We start from the raw sequence: 16219 nt of genomic DNA, 5'->3' as shown, positions 1-16219 counted from the left end.
ATTTTTTAGAACCTGTATTTCAGTGTACAGCTATATAACACATAAATGTGAGATACAAAGACAAATTACAGTGTAATTTTGGTGCATCTATAGGATACTGAACGAGTCAGCCAAAAGGATTTAAGTGTTGTGACTCCTCAGCACTATGTTGGACAGTGTATGCTAAAAGTCACCTCATTAGTCCCCCCAGGAATTGAGAAATAGGCTCATAAAGATCTAATGTGGAAGAAGCAATGAGGATACTTAGAGAAACAAACATCAATCCTCTGAGTCTTGGGGACAGATTCAAACACCTCAAGAAGTCAGTGAAGTGTTGACTATGAACCTCTTATGTAATACCTTGAAGGTAATAGGCCCTTGGAGATAGTGAAGAAGATTATGAGAAATATTTGTCTTGCTAATGGCTTATAGAATACAGAAAACATGGCCTATTTAATACAGAAAACAGGCAAATAATACGAGAGGTGACAACCCAAAAAAGTAAGCCGCAGCTGGCTGTGGTCTGCACTTCTGTGTCTGGAAAGAAACTTCAGTCATATGCGAAGAGGAATATGTGGCAGTGCCACCATTTGTGCAAGGCATTGTGCTCTCTCCACTCCTTAGTTATTTTTCCCTAGCCTTTGTTTTTTTTAATGTTTGGAAGAAAAATTGATTGGGATATTAATGTGTTCATCTTTCCTCTGTAGAAATCTCCTCAGTGTCTAACAGCATTGCTAAAATTTCAGAAGTGTTAAAAAATCAAGAAATGCCAGCAATCCTAGCAGAAGCCCCCATATAAGCCCTATTTTAACCCTTTTATAATCTTGCTTTATAATCTTTAAATTCTTGTGCCCATTTAGACTGAAAAAATATAGAACATGGCTTCACATGCTCCCCATGATGCTAATCCCATCTGGCCAAAGACTGAGACTTCTTGGATTCAAGAACTACAGAAGTAAATGTTGGAAAACAAACCTAAGTAGCAAAAATGCCGTATGATTATGGCTCTATAATGAGCTAAAAAGGAGAGAAAGACTTGATGACCAAGGGGAAAGGCTGTGCTACAAGTAGGCTGCATGAACTATGTTAAAATTTATAACCTTGCAATCTCTCACTCTTTGTCTTCTTCTTCTCTTCCAGCTAAAGAGCACATGATAAATGTCTCTTCTATTTGTTTCAGTCATATCTGATAATTATGCCTTTTTATTCATATGTTATTAACACCTATGAGTTCTGGTCATGGACAAAGAACTTGTGGTCACGGGCAATGCACACAGATCAGAAAGTTATTCGTACTTTACCTTTTACTCCACACAACTTTGGCAAGCAATTTACTAGACAATAAACTATAGTAATTTTTTCTATGAGTGCAAAGATTGCTATATTTTGACTGAGAAACTGGAATTGTTGTAGGCTGAGACTGAAAATCATTTCTATAATATTGATTCAAGTGGGCAGCCAAGTCCATCAGGGCAAGACAGAAAAATGCTTTATGACTCTTTCCTTAATAGGGAGAAAGAGATAGCTGCAAATTTTCAAAATACTTCACCTGCCATCTTCTACATTTCCATTCTAGTACCCCCTCCCACAGCTACCTTGAGCTAGAGATGACATCCTGGAAGCAATAAGCTGCTCACAGGAGCCTTGAAAGCAAACAAATGGCTCCAGGAAGAGAAGGTGGACAGGAAGGACTGTGCAAGTGGTAGGGTCTGCAGTCTAAATTACCACCTGACAGCAAAGGGCCAGACCTTTCAGGTGCAAGACAAAAATTACAACTTTTTATACACAGCAGGTTCTTTTCCTTTGTAATGCAGTCAGAGTTAATGAGAGTGGTATTATATAAGAAAACGCTTGTTAATTTATTTCGTTAGAATTATAGTAGTGCTGGAAAAATGTACCCTCTTATCAAAGCCTGGGAGTTGTGGGCAGCTGTAGTGACTGTGAGCACTCTGCAATAAGATATGACCTTTCCCCACCTCGCCCCCTGCCTGCACCGAGGACGGCTGCCACTCTCTGACCACTCTTGCAGCTTTTGACATTTTATTTGGGCACAGAGATAAGGTTGTAACAGGAGAACAATGGAAGCAGAGGCACCATAGAGCAGTTTTCCTCTCTCCACCTCCAGCTGCTCATCCTCCCCCAGCAATGCACAAACAAATAATGTGGCTGGCAGACCTTTAACAGCTTGGGATTGGGTGCACACTTTCATTCAGGACACTGCCATAGGATAATTCATGTTTGTCTGAGCCACTGAAGTAGTCAAAACAAGGACCAGTGTTGTTTTTTTTTTTTTTTTAATAATAGCAGTTCATTGGAGCATTTCAGGCTTTTTCTGGACTATCTTCTATAGAATGGAATCCAGTGAAAAATATAAGTGTTAAAATAGAACAAGCAAGACTTATGCCCATCCACTGCTGCAAACCCTCCATTAGTGGTATTTAAGATCTAGCCAGTCATAGAGTTCAGAAGGTGAAAACTTCCTCAGAAGGATCAAAGCTGCTATTTTTGAAGGAAGAACAAAAAATTTTAAACCACAGTGGAAAGACATGAAAAAGCAGACTTATCTATTTTTGTAAGTTTACAATATTTCAGATGTTTTCTAAAAGGCATTCTGAATTTCTTTCATTATTTGAAAATGGGGCATTTGGCAATTTTTCTTTAGAAAAGATAAATCTCATAAAAATGCCAAACAAAAACTAAGTTCAATTATTTTGCAGACACCTCATAATTTCTTTTACCTGGAACCCAGGTTACTTTTCCATTCAAGTATTTAACAAACCATTAATATAGTCAACTTTTTAATATAATTTTAAGTACACTTTTGTCTTTTTTGGTTTTGTTTTTGTTTTGTTTTCTGAGACTGTGAGCTATATAACCAACTTTTGTAGTTTCTAGTCAAAATGCTAGAAGCTTATGGCTTTTTGAGAGTTTTGTTCTGAATCATAGTTTCTGACTTTATTTCATTACTCAGGAGACCATCTTCCATACTAATAAATAAAAAACGTAATGCAGTTGCAATATTGTCTTTCTTTCATCTGAATATAACAGTTGGTGAAAGAAAATCTAAACACCTGTAACCAAAACAAAAAATTTGCAGATGAAAGGTTCTGCTTTCAACAAAAAACATACATATTTTTCCAGATAAAGATTTTTTTGAAATTTTGTTTCTCATTTCATCTGAAAATGATATGGAAATCTTTAATTGATAGGAAAGTTTTGAAATCTTCTGATATATCTTTCCTGCACTGCTTAATCACCTTCTCTGTCCAGATGCTTTTTTTTTTTCTCCTTTGCAATTGTCTGATCTCAGCTTCCAGCTCTTTTACCTTGTAACGCCTTTGTCTTCTAGATTAAAGAACATTTCAGTAGCCAGTGTTTTCTCCCTGTGAAGTTACTCCATCTACGTTATAATCAAGTCACCTCTCAATCTTCTTTACTTTAAAGGAGTGTGAGGGATGAAAGAGCTAACAGGCTGTGAACTCCAAGGGGCACTAGAATGGGATACCCACTGCTCATTTCAGGACCCATCATTCACCCTCAGGCAACCCAGCTTATCTACCCCCATGGTTCCTTATTTACAGATTTTCCTTAGCTGTTTAAATTGCAAAGCTTTGGGGTGTGTCTGTAGCACAACAGATTAGAGACCTTTTGCAAATCTTTATTAGTGCAATAAAAGGCAGCTAAACCGTAGTACAAATGGCTGTGTCCATTGCAGCTCATTTACAATGATTTTGTTGGCAACTGTTCTTACACTTTTCTCTAAAGCTTTTCTTTGTTTTCTTGTCTGGTTTCTAGATGCAGCATTGATTTAGAGCACGTGAGGATCTCTCTCTGGATCACTGCTGACCTGAGTTCAGCAAATGTAGGATGTTGTTAATATCTTCGTGTGGGTTTTGTGAACACCCAGATAACTAACACAGGAAATTCTGTCCTTTTGCACTATTAGTTGTTCCATTTTAATTAAGCATAGAGAAGAGGTCCTACCTTATAGAAAAAGCTTAATTAATAATATCAGCAAAAAAATGTGTGCTTTATACATTTCTTTTGTACATATTTCTGCAGTAATTAAAGACCTTAAGTGACCAAGGCAGAAGTAAAAGGCACCATTTAATGGTATTTGAACTCCATTCCATAATGCTCATAGCTTTTAATGCTGGTTGAGTTAGTTAAACTTGGAGTAAAGGGTAAAATGTTAATCAAACCTAGGGCAAAGTGAAAGATTTTTGAAAGTAAGAACTTCCACAGGTATAACTGTGGCAGTCAGGAGAGAAAAATTCTGGAAGTACTTCAAAAAGACAAAATAGCACTGTAGGATGAAACAGGTAACCCATGGCAGATAATTTCTGATAGATAGCATTCCCTCTGGCCACACAATTCTGCCTGCATCCTATGGATGTCATCAATGCCAGCTAAACTATAAACACTGCTTCAGTAAAAAAGACCAAACCAATGGAATAAGAACATAGCATATTACTTTCATTAAGGTGTTCATTTCTGATTGAATTCTGCAAACATGACTGGAAGGAACACTAAAAAGTCTCTGATCATGTACAACCAAAAAAAGACTGATGAGGCATAATAAATAATTTTTAATTTTTTGTTTTTCACTGAATTCATGCAGGAAAAGTTGGAGGCCAAAAAAATTACATTTTGAAATTTTGAAGCATCACAAATATTTATTATCCTCATGCTGAGCCACCTTAGATATGACAAAAATTAATTTTATATAAGCTCTAATTTTGAAATGTACCTCTTGAAAGCGGAGACCCTTTATGAAAATTGTGGAATCAGAATTAAATTAACATTTGGACAGGAACATGAATCTACTAAGAAGTACACTTTCATGAATTTCAGTTAATTACTTCTTACCCATCCCAATAAATGAACAGGAGCAGGGTTTATTCTGTGTCTCAGCCCACTCTGGAGGTCCTCCAAAATTGATGAAGCTGAATATGAAACATCGCTCCAGGGAAAGAGCAAGCTAAAGTGCTAAAGTGCTATAGAAGACAAACTGATTAGGACATTGTGAGCAAGTTTGTTTTCAGTAGTTATGTAAGATGAGTTTACTTCATAATTCCACATAGCAAATTCCACTCCAACCTAATCAATAAAAACAGAGAAAGACAAGGAAAAAAAGTCTGAGATGAAGGTTCATTAAAGTGACCTTCCATCTCATTTTAAAGTAAGGATTAGGGTCATCATGGGTCACTTTAGTGTTGCTTTAGCACCTTATTTACTCTTATGCCCATTTTACACCTTTGGGCAGAAGCCTAGAAGTAAAGCAGGTGGGCTGACATTTCCTCACAAAACCCATTCCAATGTTAAATTCCTGTAACTGTGCAAGACCCAAATTGATTCCCATGAAAAAACTGAAAAGATGATACACCTATCCAGGTGTGTTGACCCTGTTGAATCCAGGGATAACTACTGGTGGCACAAACTTATCATCCCTGCTAGTCTTTGGGCTAAACCTAGCTGTTTGCCTTCATAAGTTACGCTGGCTCTTTCCAACTGTAGCATTTACACTTTCGCTCTCATTTCTTGAGCCTTAGCTTTAGGGATGGCCCATATTAAACCTGAAGAGATCCAAATTGCCATTGGGGAGCAGTTCTAGTGTGAGCATAATGCCTTTTGGACAGGTCTGCCTGTACAAGCCTCTACCAGAGGGTCCTAATTTCAAACCAGGGGTTGTTTCCATAGCTAGAGATCATAGACTGGGTGCAGTTCATGCTGAGTGCTGCTGCTGCTGGTTGATCCTGCAGGAGCCCTAGTCCAGTTTGGCCTGGTTTGGCTCTTGCCACCTCTTGCCTTGTGTATGTATATGTCATATAGGCATGTAGAGGAATAGGAATTAAAATTCATACCTATATATGTCTGTAGGTGTATGCACACTGTACACATGTATACACCAGAATACATGAAAAATATATTAATATATACTTATTTACATATCTATCTATATATATACATATGCAAATATCTATATATACATTTAGCTATGCTGGTAACAAATACCACTGTTAAACTGTGATCTATAAAAACACAGGTGATGTCTGTCCATGTCAGTGCTAGTTTCTGCTATATCCATAGCTCAGACACATAAACCCATCCTAGCCTCACCCCTCAAAACAATCTTGTAGTAGTCCTTTCTGCTGCAATAACCTGTTTTATTGTACCTTTCTGGTACAATAAACCTATGTTTCTCTTTCCTACTAGAATTCTAACAAGAATATTTTAAAAACCAAAATAACAAAAAAACTAAGGAAAACAAACAACCAACCAAAAAGCTCAAACAAAAACAAACAAACAAAAAAACCCAGCAAGACACACAAGGGCTCTTGGGAGCTTGGTTTGTGTTTTGTTTTTGCAATCAGCAAATCTGATGTGATTCTGAAAGTACCTAAAATGTTCATTATGTATCAAGGATGTAGAAAGGCTCTTTAACTGGTGCCCTGGATGGCTTAAAATTGTACTGGCGCCTTCCTGCCTGCTTCAGTATCTTAAACTAGGCATGAATCACAAGTAATTGCCCAGTCTAATCAAATTCTTCCTGAATATATATTACATAGAGTTACAGAAGATGTGCTATATCTTGAGAAACGGAAATATTTCAAGGTCTAATCAGATCACTATAAGTAGAAAAGCAGTGATCACTAACACCAAATGAAATTAGATTGTGAAAAGTACAGAGTGGGTTATTAGATAAGGCCCAAGTGATCGGTGGTATAAATTATTGATCACTACTTTCAAATTCCACTGTATGACTGACATCTCCTCCTGTGTTTCTATGTGCAGCTCAGCTGTTATATGATCTAAGAACAGATCAGTGATATATACAAAGCCTAATTCATCACACTTTAATTTCAGTTTTGGCAACATATGCAATGCTATTCAGTTCAATGGCAAATAAGTAGAGGTAGTGAATAAACCTATAATGATCAATAAGAAAATTGACAACTATCTTAAATTCCATTATGAGGGTTCCAGTGCTGCTGGATTGAGCTGAGGGAGAATGCTGCAGAAGAAGCAGAGAGAGAAAAAGCTGTGTGATTTCAAAGAACATACCTAGTCAGTAGCTAAGTCTTTTTTCACTACCATAGGTACTCAGAGACCCAAAACACCAGGGTAAAGAGTGTGCATGTCTGTGTTGGTGTATGAGGAAGACAGGAACAAGAAATATTAGCAGCACTGGGCTAAGAAATCCCTTTGTTATGAAGGGTAACATCCTGCCTGTTCCTTGGAAGGCTTTCAGACACAACCAAGAAAGATTCAATTTACTCAGAGCAGAGAAAGCCTCAAAGCATCCGATTCACAGATATCTGAAAACAGAGAATCCAAGCCCAGCAGCTCATGGAGGTTTGTTTACCTGTGCCACAGAATTAAGTGCAGACAGCACTAAGCAGATACGTAAAAGGAAGGGAAAAACCACAGAATGACTCACGAACTATGGATCATTGGACTGATTTGCCTTCAAAGGATCACTGAAAACCTGCATCTTTCACTTACACAGCAATTTATACTTCATGCTGCCTAGTCTTTTGAGCCAGGTGCGCACACCAGGTTTTTGGCTCATTTAACACTTTACTTTCCCATGGTTTTCAAGATTCTCCTCCTGACTATTCCATCATACTCCCATGAAACATTAAAAAAAAATCCATATTTCTTATGCAAGAGCTCTACTCTCTCTCTAGGGTGTATGGGACAGACCATTTTTGTATGAAATCCAAAAAGGGAGTGGAAAAGAAAACGGGCAAATTGAGAGGAAAAACCAGTTGCTCTGAATTGCTTTGTTGCAGTAAAAACTAAGTTCAAGTACTGTGAAGAGAACAAAGGATGTCTTTTGGTTTTCATACAAAGTGTACTCCTCAAAGATTTCCAGCTCAATATTCAAATAAAAAGCATTCAACAGAACTATGAGTTCACCTTCTACTCAACATCATGCACTGCATGTCAAACATATTATTTAGGTCAAAAGTATAATTTTCATTTGATCCCTTAGTCTCAGTGTTCATATCTGAGTGGTTTTTTGGAGTGAAACAAAAATTGACATTGAAGCAAGAGTTAATGCACACTAACTGTCCAAATTGTTCACAATATTTTCGTCAAAACAAGTTTCTGGATCAATTGAAACCAGCAGGCTTGGGAACTTGCTATCAATTCAGATTACATAGATATGAAATCAATAGACCTGTTGAAATTAATAGTGCCATTCTAAAGAATATGACTTGCTAACTAACTAACATTTAAATAATCACTCCTGGGCTCAATATAAAATTTCCTTGGCTTAAACAGTAGTTTGAGCAAATACTCATTCATTAGCATGTCAGATTTTTTAGGTGTGGCTTATTGATTTTCAAATCAATGAAGGATGGTTTGGAAAATGTAACAGATACTGTTTATTAAGAGCTCTAATTTAAATTCACAGAAGTGTTAACAAAAATTGCTACAGATAAAACCTCTAGTGTATAAAACACTGAGATCAATTAAGGAATGGCATCATTTTTGCAAGTACATTATGATTTTTTGCATCCATCTGATCTTCCTAGTCTACGAGCAAGTGTCAGAAGAAGTCAGAAGCAACAAATGAGAACATATCTACTGATGCAGCCAAGAATGCTTTTTAAATTCTTAGAAATTGAGAGCGAAGAATTAACCTGTAGAAATCTAACTGATCCCATGAAAAGAAAAATGAAGGTCAGGAAAAATACACTGAGAAGCATCTACTTCAGAACAGTTCACCGCCACTCAAAAGTAAACAGATTTATAGTTATTATTGTTCTCTTAAGATTCATTTTGCAATGTCAGTTCTAGACCAAGGCAAAGGGCTTCACTCAATTTTAAAATTAATTTCCTATTGTATTCACCTTCTCAGCAATCCTGTTTTCTGGCACAAATGCAGAAGTGCATTTCAAGTATACACAGAAATAGGATTTTCAATTCACCCATGCAAATACTCAACCTGGAAAAGCACACATGGTCATCCAGTCCAGAAATAGAAATTATATCATGTGGGTTTCTGACCAGCTACAATTGAGCAACACAATTATAAACATTGGCTGTTCGCATATCAACTACTCACAGAAAATTGTTTATGATTAATGCCTCCAGGCAACAATTATTGAAAAATGGCAACCAGAGTCCACTCAAGAAACAAGGAGTCCTAACCTGAACACAGCTATTTCAGAGAACACACACACACACACACACACACACACACACACACACACACAAAAAAATATGAATTTATTTAAATGATAGACTTCAAACTACTTCTGGGATAGAAACAATTTGTTATTATTTTAGATACAGTGGTTCTAAATGCAAAATTAATTCTTTCCAGTTATCCAAAAAGAAAATCAATTCAGCATCACTGGCTCTTCATTTACTTACCAAACTATACGTGGGAATGTTTTGCAGTATTTAGGCACAACATACTAAGCTACAGAGAAACAACAGTGCATGACTTTCTGGACATATATAAATTCTAAGTGTTATTGTACTTCTTTAACATATTTCATGTGTTTCTTTAAGTTGTACAATAAGAAGAAAAGCACAGTCCACATTGGCTGTAAAAATACTGTCTGTATTGCCCTTCAGGAAATCAGGCTGTACAGACAGATTATCAGCAGGTTATTTTCTGCTGCTTGACAGCAGCAGCTGCATTTTGGGATTTTTATTTTTTTTTATTCAGACACTTGGAATTGTTTGTTTCTGTTGGTAATGAGTCAGTGTTCCTAACTAATAAGTACTTGAAATTTTCTTATTTCAGAAAAATGACAGCATAACACGAAAGATGCTGTCACTTACTGCATTTTTCTGCAACCTCTATGACATATCTCAAGTAAAGAAGCAGAACATTTATTTTCCCCCACCCTCACTAGGAAGAGAGACTGTGGTGAATTCAAACCATTTTAACTCCCTAGTATCTGACAGCAGAAGAGAAGCAAACAGCAAGCACTAAAAAAAAGTAAGTCTGGAAGGATGAGTCAGGTAGATAGGAAGAACAAATCAGGGATTCACCATCCTCTCCATGAATAAGGGAAAGGGACTAACCCTCTCAGGGACTTGAAGAAAGATGTCTGGAGCTCTCTGGAAGAAAGGATTGCTTGATCCATCCATTGCTTGATCCAAACCATGATGCTCCATATGAACACAGCAGGACATTGCTCTAAACTGATTAAACTGGATTATTTCTATTAACAAATAAACTCCAGGAAGAAAAAGCTGCCCCTCTCACAGCACTAAGCTAAAAATATCTTGTTTAGTACCTCTATCAGCCCTAGCTACAGGATCACAGAGCATCAGCTTAGTTGCTTATTACTACAAGCATGCCTTCAATGAATATAAAATTGGCTTAACAAGCTTCAAATCGAGAGAACTGTGATGGCAATGGCTAATACCTACAGTCTCCTCTCAGAGTGACACAATAGCAGTGATCTTTTGTGACTGACTGAGCATGAATGTTATTTTCCCCAATGTGGCTTAATCTACCCTGTCAGACTCACAGGGGGTAAACTAACATCGGTGGGAACCATTCAGTTAAATCCCCGTGAACTATTCTTTAAATTTCCCCACACACTCATCACCTTTTAGAAAGGCAATTATACTGCATCACAACACCCCCTTAGTCTCTGGCATCTCATTGCCAGAGAAGGAACACAGTTTCAAGCTGTCAGGACAAGTAGGAGTAATGCAGACCATCCCTTCTAAGGAAATCTCTTCTAAGTGGAATGAAAATGGAAAATTTCTAGTGATAAATGGGACACATTAAGAGCAAGAGACCCTACCTTAGCACTGGTATCTTGTCTGCTGCTGGAGCTACTGATACTGACCTCTATACTCAAAAAACATTTCCAGAGTTATCTCCCATGTCTATATTTGGTCCACTGACTGAAAGAAATAAATATTTGAGGATTCGGGACCAGATCTATTCAACCAAACAAGCCAAGTGAACTTTATGCTGCTCTACTTTCATTGGTAGGATCACTATCAGGAAGGCAAAGGAAGCCTTAGCTAGCAAAAAAAGATTAAAATACTTGTGAGCTGAGGCATGCTAAAACCTATTTACCTTTCAATATCTTTAAAACTTTACCTTTGAATTTTAATGCCTTTTTCCTTGCAAGCTCCCCGTATAACCTCACATGTGTCATGCCTACTGCTCTAATTAGAGTTACAGCAGTCACCACAACCAGCTCTCATCCTTCCCCACCATTTATTTTGCAATATGAATTAATGAACTGAAGGACTAAGAAATCCTAATTCAGATTTCATTTCCCTATTTTGCCTGTGGCTAGCTATCTGCCTACAGTGACACAGAGCATTGTTTTCTATCCACTGCTGTGTGCACTATCCTCCAAAGAGAGTACAGGCACTGCAATCCCAGGCACAGATCACTTCAAATTTCTGTTTATCACTTCTTGGAGCATTTTTACCCAGCAGTATTATTCTCCTACAACTCTTTTGCTATGGAGAAAATTTTAGGTTCAAGATGCTGGTAAGTAATTTCTTCCTCTTTCCATGGCACAAATATTCCACCAACATCATTTCATTGCTACTTTTCTGTAAATAGGTTTACATTCAAGGATACTTTCCCTCATTTTAAAAGGGACACATAAAAATAAGTAACTCTTTTCCATTACAGCTATTCTCTCCACACTCTAGCTCTTGTATCTTTATATAAAGTAAGGAAAAAACTTTTTTTTAAACGTGATTTTTCAAAAAGCATTAAGAATACATAATAATTTAAGACTAGACAATTTTTCAAGTTTTTTCCTATACCTATTTGCAGCATTCATCAGCTTTTCCTGAAATCCCCATAAGCTTCTCCCATTACAAGCTCTACACATTTTTTTTCTCTGTAAACACCCAGTGAATACAGACTTTAATTAGTAGAGTGTTTTCCCTAAGGGTAAACTTTATTAAGGATGCTCCCAGGCCCACTGGAGCTCTTCAGTTTTAAGTGCAGCTGAGAAATGCAGGTGGAATTAAAACTGTTAGAGGAAATTCCTTAAAGTGTCTCAAATCCCATTATATACATACACATATACATATAAAGGAGTATGCTTAGGTTAATATCAAGAAGAGTGGCATGGAAATTTTCTCTCCTCTTTTATGGCACCGAGTCACTGGTATGGGGTTCATGAAGTTCAGCTGCACTGGACAGCTTAGACATGGAAAGGGTAAAAATATTTTCATGCAAAACATTTGAAACATCATATGTTGAGATTTGGATAGATGGACACTCACTGACATAAATAGAAAACATGCAAAAAAGGAAAGGACTTAAACAGTCCTATGGGGAATCATTCACTGGCCTGAAACTTTAGCTCACCATGGAATACTTGCTTCTGTTATAAACAACTATTGCCTAATAAGTGATTTGGAGTTTCACTTTGTTCTTTTTTTTTTTTATTCCGTACTGGTTTGTAGTTTGTGTTCCACATATTATCTTCGTACCGTATAGATCAAATACAATTCTCCTCAGAGTCATAGAGAAAAGTTAACACGTGTAAGTAAGGGCCTGAAAAGCTTCTCAGTGAAGAACAGCTTTTGGTGCTCTTGTCTGAGCACAACAGAGCCTGGTAGGATATTGAAATATTGCCCATGTTTCCCTCCCTCAACTAGACTCTCACCTTTGAAGACTGACAACTCTGCAACCCTTTTCTGCACTGCCTCACAATGCTTATTGCCTGGATACCCTCTGAGGAGCAGGGGTGAACAGCAGCCAAGGAGTGAGGCAAAGTGCACAAAGGCAGTCAAACTACTGCACTTTCTAAATGCAAATATTTATTTTTTTTAATTTCATTTCTGCAGCATTTAGGTGGGAATAGCCACCTTCTTCATATTTCCAGGGAGGTGAAATTATTTCACTCATCTTCCAGTTTGATAGCTGCTGCTTCTTTTATTACCCCTAACACTTTGTGAGATCCGAAATAAGATATTTATTCAGTGCAAACAACCTCTGCCCTCCAGGCCAGTGCAGGGTTTCTTAGATAAACAGCTTCATATATGCTAATGATGATGTCTGCCTGGAAGTAGGGTTATAAAACTCAGAACCACCCCAAGCTCCTTTTTTCCACCATAAAAGAAACAGGTTAAAACATGCCCCTTGGGCTTCAAGAGCAGCTTATATTACCAAAGAAAAAATCCATGATAGTGTAAAGCCCCTGCACATTATTGCACAGGGAAAGCTAAGTTCTTTTAAAAGAAGTAATAGATACAAAGTCTAAAGAAATCTGAATCCATTTTGGTCCTTGCAGATGCAGGTTGCTCTCAGGTGTGGCACAATTTAATTCCTTTTACTAATTGATTAATTTATGCATGACAGAATAGTGAAATATGCCTTGGCAAACATTTGCCAAGATCTGCTCCTTCTTTCATCTCTCACAGTATCAGGTGAGATCTTTCACTATGACGGGACCCTTGTCAAAAAAGAAGGATGCCACAGCAATGGCTGAGACTACAGAGAATGGGCTTTGTGCTGAGAATTCTTCCAGGACTCTGGAGCATCTAAATTACACTTGTGCATTTTGAAATCCTACTTCAGTGTGCTTCTCACACATCCTGATTGCCTCCATCAGGAAGCCAAGACAGAGCTGTAACACCCAAGATTTCCTCCTTATCTGAGCTAACCTTCTCTCCTTGTAACACCTCCTTTTTTAACCTGACAAAACACAAAATGGTAGCTAGAGGAGTGATACAAGGATCTAAGCCCCATTCCTTTTTAGGGATGTTCTATTAAAGTGACAGCTTGGGTTGGAAGTCTTCTTATAAATGTCTATGCATTGAGGCTGTTAACACCCCCTACAGTGTTTCTTTAAAACAAACAAGAGCATCTTTTTCCTGCTATTACTCATGGTTCAATGGTGAGGCAAACTAAGTATCAGATCTTAATTCTCAGCTCAAAAGTCGACTATCAGTTGACAAAGCAGCCACTACCACTGAAAAGATGCAACAGCAAAGTATGCCAGGAAACAGGGGGGAAGGTGGGAGTGGTGCTGTTTATGAGACATATTTGAACCAAATGCCCAGAAAAGCCTAGCCCACACACAAAAAACCAAACCAAACCAAACCAAAAAAATCCAACCAAAAAACACCAAGAAAAAAAAAAAAAAAAGAAAACAAAATCCACCAACCTAGCTGTTCAGGTTTTCTCCTAGAGACTAAGACATTAACTTAATCAGGAAAAATTCTTATCAGATTTTTCTCAGGACAGATGGATATAACACTATTAAAAGTAATAGAAAAAAAATTAATTAAAAAATAGGAATAGCTAGCCCATTATATGCCAGCTGGGATGTCTGGTTATATTACCCCACTCTTAGTCTGTTAAATACTGTTATAGTTCTTACCATGAAAATGAAACCACTGGGTTTGTTGTGCTGCTTGCTTCTTTTTTTCTTTTCAGCATTTAAGAATGACGCAACAGAAATATCATTCCAAATACAAAAGTTCTACAAATTCATCAGTTTGATGGATGTTTGCAAGGTTCTGTTCGGGAGGAATAGGTCCTCCAGATCAGCAACCAGACCAGGAGCACTCCCACCTGATCAGCTCAGCATTTGTTCCTATTCAGGAGTGCCAGGAGCGTGCCCAAGCAGGTTGGCTGGCAAGATGCCCTAGAGAGATGGAGGCGCTTAGCACTGAGGTTTCAAAAGTGGTTTAGCAGAGAGAAGAATCAGACAAAAACACTGTCACAGAAAAGCAGGAAATAATTGTAAGGAAAGTCCTTCTACTGTATGCATTCAGTCCTTGAAAATGGCTAATTGAACCTCGAAAGAAGAGCTTATATGCTCAAACATTTCTGTATTTTCAATGTTATGACTTGCTCCCACAGAAAATAGTGCCTCTTTCCCCAAACCTGGCAGATCATCAGGAGAACTCTGCTTCAGAACTCTCTGAATCAGCAAAAAGAAGAAGGTAAAAGGAGGAAAAATTAATATTAAACCAAACCTCAGCAACAAGAGTGCAAAGACCTTTGTTAGTTTAGTAGTTTTTTTATTTTAGTTTGGGATTTAATGTGCACGGATTATTTTCTGGTTCATATTAAGAAGTAGGAAACAAGTTTCATTGTCAACAAACAACCACCTCCCACAAGGATGTGACAACGCTGTGAAATTAAACTCACTCTTAGTCTAAAATACGTTTAGCAGAAGGAAGCAATTTTCTTGAATTTTTATCATTATAGATTTTTTTGCATTACATTGACAACAAAGTGACCATTTAGACTTATTCTACCCGTCTGGAATTTAGGCAATGTTTAAATGGTTACTTTTGCTTACACAAGCCCTTGAAATATTTTCTTTTGTGTTTATGGCCTGATTATCAAAAGAACCAAGCAGATTTTGAAAATCTGGCCGCCACATTTTACTGGGAGGCAGAAGGAGATTGATTGTGTGGATGAAAACTTTTGTGCTTTTTTTTTTAATTGATACCAAACATTCATCATCACTAGGCACAGTACCTCAGACCTTTGGCATCAAACTCTACCTTTTGAAATAAGGAACTAATCTGTTGGCTTCTAACTTTATATCAACAGTCTTTAGAAAGAAAAGAGTTTGTATGGATTGTTCACCTATATGACATTTATATCAACTGAATCTCTTCCAATTCTGACACGTGTCATTTGGACAATCAAAATTGAGACTCATGTGCATAGATAAATGTGTCACAGCCAACACTCATCTGTGAAAATATCCCTGGATAACTAAATCCCATTGAGTCCTCAGGTAGGACTGCCTATACCTATTGGTAGCTACACATTCTTTAGAAAATACTCGATGAGTATGGAATGTTCTTTAGCCATTCCACTTTCCTTCAGCTTTCTGCATGCCTGTGAATGTGTGAGCATCACCAGAGCCCTACATGTTTTCTTTTTACAACACAATGTATCCTCTCTCCATTGCACCAGAACAGTTACTTCTCATCACAACTGTGCTCCCCAGTACAGCATAGAAGAAATCTGCTTTAACACCTCCAACAAACTTCCCACCCCAGGAGTGAGCTATTCTCCTCAGGTACTGGTGAGCTCACTGGGATGCATCATCAAGAAGAAGCTGCCTCGTGAGAGGGCTGCTGAACTGCCTGGAACAATTTTGGATTGGAGCTGGAGGCAACAGTAATATTAAAACAGATAGGACAACAGTAACCAGAGACTACAGCATCATGTCACGGTAACTGTTCTTGCAAGCAGATGCCTTCCAGCCAAGACTAATGCTAGAACTGTGGAACAACAGCCAAA

The 16219-nt window shown here is 37.6% G+C and overlaps 1 long non-coding RNA gene across 1 annotated transcript in view; it reads right to left on the bottom strand.

Annotated features, from left to right (window-relative positions):
- Positions 1-14521, bottom strand: part of LOC102060937 (uncharacterized) — a 48853-nt gene extending 34332 nt beyond the window's left edge. The window contains exon 1 of the long non-coding RNA XR_003381162.2: positions 14331-14521. This is a non-coding gene — a long non-coding RNA (uncharacterized LOC102060937). The remainder of the gene's footprint in view (positions 1-14330) is intronic.
- Between the last annotated feature and the right edge of the window lie 1698 nt (positions 14522-16219).

Source organism: Zonotrichia albicollis, chromosome 3 (assembly GCF_047830755.1).
Source record: "Zonotrichia albicollis isolate bZonAlb1 chromosome 3, bZonAlb1.hap1, whole genome shotgun sequence".
Taxonomy (NCBI): Eukaryota; Metazoa; Chordata; class Aves; order Passeriformes; family Passerellidae; genus Zonotrichia; species Zonotrichia albicollis.
The sequence above is the reverse complement of the archived record's forward strand: the minus strand, read 5'-3'. Positions and strand labels throughout refer to the sequence as shown.